The sequence below is a fragment of the Notamacropus eugenii genome, chromosome 2 (genome assembly GCF_028372415.1).
Source record: "Notamacropus eugenii isolate mMacEug1 chromosome 2, mMacEug1.pri_v2, whole genome shotgun sequence".
NCBI lineage: Eukaryota > Metazoa > Chordata > Mammalia > Diprotodontia > Macropodidae > Notamacropus > Notamacropus eugenii.
This window is the reverse complement of record NC_092873.1, coordinates 47324304-47328401: the sequence shown is the minus strand read 5'-3', so window position 1 is coordinate 47328401 and position 4098 is coordinate 47324304. Positions and strand designations below refer to the sequence as shown.

General features: G+C 32.2%; 1 non-coding gene across 1 annotated transcript; it reads left to right on the top strand.

Annotated features, from left to right (window-relative positions):
- The first annotated feature begins 3641 nt into the window (after positions 1 to 3641).
- On the top strand, positions 3642 to 3748 carry LOC140530507 (U6 spliceosomal RNA). Its single transcript, XR_011975945.1, has one exon. It is a non-coding gene; the product is annotated as a U6 spliceosomal RNA (small nuclear RNA).
- The last annotated feature ends 350 nt before the right edge of the window (positions 3749 to 4098 follow it).

The window sequence follows — 4098 nt, the reverse complement described above, 5'->3', positions numbered from 1 at the left end:
TAGTGCACATTATATGTGTGTGTGTTCATCCTTCATTGCCAAAGAAGACCATGCCATCAGAGAAATAATGACATGACTTGCACTTGACTTTGTTTTGAGTGAGGGAGGGCTGTGCAGGTCACCAGCCACACTTCTCCTCCAGAGTCATCTGAATCCAGTGACCAGATATTCATCAGGATGACTGGAGATGACCTAAGATGAGGCAATTGGGGTTAAGTGACTTGCCCAAGGTCACATAGCTAGTGAGTGTCAAGTGTCTGAGGTGAGATTTGAACTCAGGTCCTCTTGACTCTTGCACTGGTGCTCTATCCACTGCACCACCTAGCTGCCCCGTGCACATTGAATGAGAAACAGGAAGAGTGAGATAGGTAAGAAAAGGAGCCCATCCTACTATGCCATCTGTTAGCTTCCAGTTTTTCCTAATTATTTGCTAAATGTCAAGCTCTATCTTTTTGACTGCTTAAGGACTTCAAATGCTCTTGGTGCCCTGGAACAAAGCCCCAGCTACCTTAACTTTATTATGGCTTTGGGTATTGAGGATCAAAGATGTAGTTTTGTGTTACAGTTGAAAGGACAGTTCTATGGGGTGGCAAGAGAACTTGGAATAAAAGTTTTTAACCTTAGTTCTAGTCTCAAATTTTTCTCTTTTCATTCACATGAATAATAGAATAAACTGTGTTTTTGTTTTTGTTGTTTTATTTTAAATTCATTTTCATTTAAAACAGTGACTGGATCATAGATCTAGAACTAAAAACAACCTCAGAGGACAAATAGTCCAAATCCTATATTTATAAATGGGGAAACTGAGGCCCAGTAAAGTCAAATGATTTGCTCAAAGTCATACAAATAGTAAAATTCAGAAGCAGCATTTGAATCCATGTCTTCTGGTTCCAAAACAAGTGTTATTTCCATTGGCCCAATGTGTCCTTTGACCTCACTTGTTAAGAACATTATTGAGGGATTTCTGAGATAAGGTCAGAGATTGCCCTAGAACATCTCCAAGATCCCTTTGAACTCTAAGGTTCAACAATTCCTTCTGTCACTTCTCCCTTGAGTTTCAAGGACAATTCCTAAAAATGTGTATATTTGAAGGGACTTGCCTACTGGAGCCACATTAAAGTCTAGATCAATTGCAATTTCTGAATGAGAGTTTATGTAAGTGTTTTATAATGAGAAGAGAGCAGAATTTGGAGATACTAAGACCAGGGTTTGTAATCTGTATGACTGTGGATAGATCATTTCATGCCTCAATATTTTTGTCTATAAGATGAGGATAAATATTAATATCGTATGGGACCATTAAAGAAAACATATTTCAGTACCACATGGGATGTTTACAAAAGTAGACTGTGTATTTGGGAGCAGAGAAATAAAAGTTGAAATATTAAACACATCCTTTACTGACCATGAATCAGTGAAAATAGGAATCTGTTCAGTTAGCATAAGCTAAAGACACAGAGGTTCTAATGATGAGATACTGAATAATGAATCAAATACTTTATAATGAAATATTGAGTCCAAAAAATCATGGGAACAATGAATAATTATATGAAAGATAATTTTATGATAAGATAGCAAGATTTCTGGAACAGACCTAAAGCAATCCTCAGAAAAAAAATCATGTCCCTAAAACTATACATTAACAAAATAGAAAAAGAGAGAATAAATGAAAAATATGTTTGAAAAATTAGGAAACTAACAAGTAAATCCAAATTAACCACAAAAGAAACATGAAAATTTGGAGAGAAATAGATAAATTGGAAATCAGAAATATGACAGACATGATAAAAGTAATAACTCTTCTTTGAAAAGATTAACAAAATTAAACTTTTAGCCAACCCAACGTTTTTTTAAAAAGAGAGCAAAAATAAATCAAATAGAAATGAAAAGGTAAAATCACTACCAAAACAGAGGAAAAATGTAAAAAGCAATTATCAGAACTTATTATGTACAATCATATGCCAGAAAAATGAGTTCACAAAAGAAAGAGAATTATCTTTATCTAATATGAAATACTGAAACTAAAGAAGAACAAAGATCTTAAATAAATCAGTCTCAGAAGAGGAAACTGAATGTGCTATGAACTAACTACAGAAGCAGAGGAAAAGTCCACCTCTTGAAGGATTTACAGGGAAATTTTATTAAACTTTTGAAACATAATTAATACTCATTCTATATAAGTGATATGATACTCAAAAATTGAGAAAGAAGTACTGTATCAAATTCTTTATGAGAAATAAATTGCTTGTATGACAAAGCAATGAAAGAACTACAAAGCAAAATCAATTCAAGACAAAGATTATTTAAAGTGCCTACTAGGTGCACAGCATAATTTTAAAATTAAATTTAATCCTGCCAAAAATGCTTTAGCAATGTATCTAAAAATTATCCATAGTAACCAAATTGAATTTATTTCAACAATATAAGAATGGTTCAATGTCAGAAAAAACAATTAACACAATGAATTATATTAAAAACAAAAAGATTCAAACATATGATTATATCAATTAGATGTAGAAAAACCCTTTGACAAAGTATAACACTTATTAATGCTTTTTTTAAAAAAAAACTGCTAAATATTGATATATAGGCATCTTTTAAGAATGTTATTTTTAAAAGCACATGTCTAAAACCAAAAGTAAGTTTTATCTATAACAGAGAAATACTAGAAGCTTTCCCAAGAAACACAGAAGAAAAGCAAGTTATCTTTATTTGCTGTTAAATTGCTCATCTTTCATCATCATTATTTGGTATCTGGCAATTACAGTAAGATGTGGAGTACAAGGCAGGAAACACAAGATCAGCAAAGAGAAAACAAAACTCCACCTATTTGCTGATGATTCTAGGATTAGAATATCCTAAACTGGTAGGGAAAGAATTGAGATAATTAATAACTTGGGCACAATGGCAGGCTAAAAAATAAATTCAGAAAAATTAATAACATTTTTATATAGTTATAACAAAATTCAGGAGACATCATTAGAAATTGACAAGTATTACAAATTTACAATTACAATTACAAATTACAATAATTATAAAATGCATAAAATGTTTTGGAGTGAACTTATCAAAGCACACTTAGTACCTATATAAACTTAATAACAAAATGCTTTTAAAAGAAACATCAACTTAATTAGTCAGGGTTTGACTACGGCTGATATGCTCATTTCTAGGACATGCCAACAAAATAAATATAATTGAATCAATTCATTTACATACTTAGTGTTATGCCAACCTACTAAAGAGATACTTTATAGAGTCAGACAATATGATGACATTCGTTTGAAAGAACAAAACATCTAGAATATCAAGGGAAATAATGAAGAAAGATAGAAATAGGACATTCAGACCTCAAACTGTATTATAAAGCAGCAATCATTGAAGCTATTTGAGACTGGTTAAAATATATAGAAAAGGACACACACACAGACACTCACAAACACACACACATACATATATATATGAAAATATTTATAGCAACTATTTTTGTGGTGAAAAAGAATTGGAAATTGAAGGGATGGATGCCCAGCTGGGGAGTACCTGAATAAACTGTGGTGTAAGGTTGTGGTGGAGTATTGTGCTATAACAAATTAAGAGGGAGGAAGTGATTTCAGAAAAACCTAGAAAGATTTACATGAACAGTGCTTGCTTCGGCAGCACATATACAAAAATTGGAACGATACAGAGAAGATTAGCATGGCCCCTGCTCAAGGATGACATGCAAATTCGTGAAGCGTTCCATATTTTTAAGAGATAGAAAGAGAAATCCCATTTAAAGCTAGGGTAGACAGTATAAAATACTTAGGAGTTTACCTGCCAAAACAAACCCAGGGATTATATGAACACAATTACAAGACACTTTTTGCACAAATAAAGTCAGATTTAAGTAAGTGGAAAAACATTAGTTGCTCATGGGTAGGCCATGCTAATATAATAAAAATGACAATTCTACCTAAATTAATTTACTTATTTAGTGCCATACCAATTAAACTATCAGACAATTATTTTCTAGAGCTGGATAAAATAATATCAAAATTCATTTGGAAAAACAAAAGGTCCAGAATATCAAAGGGACTAATGAAAAGAAATGCTTGGGAA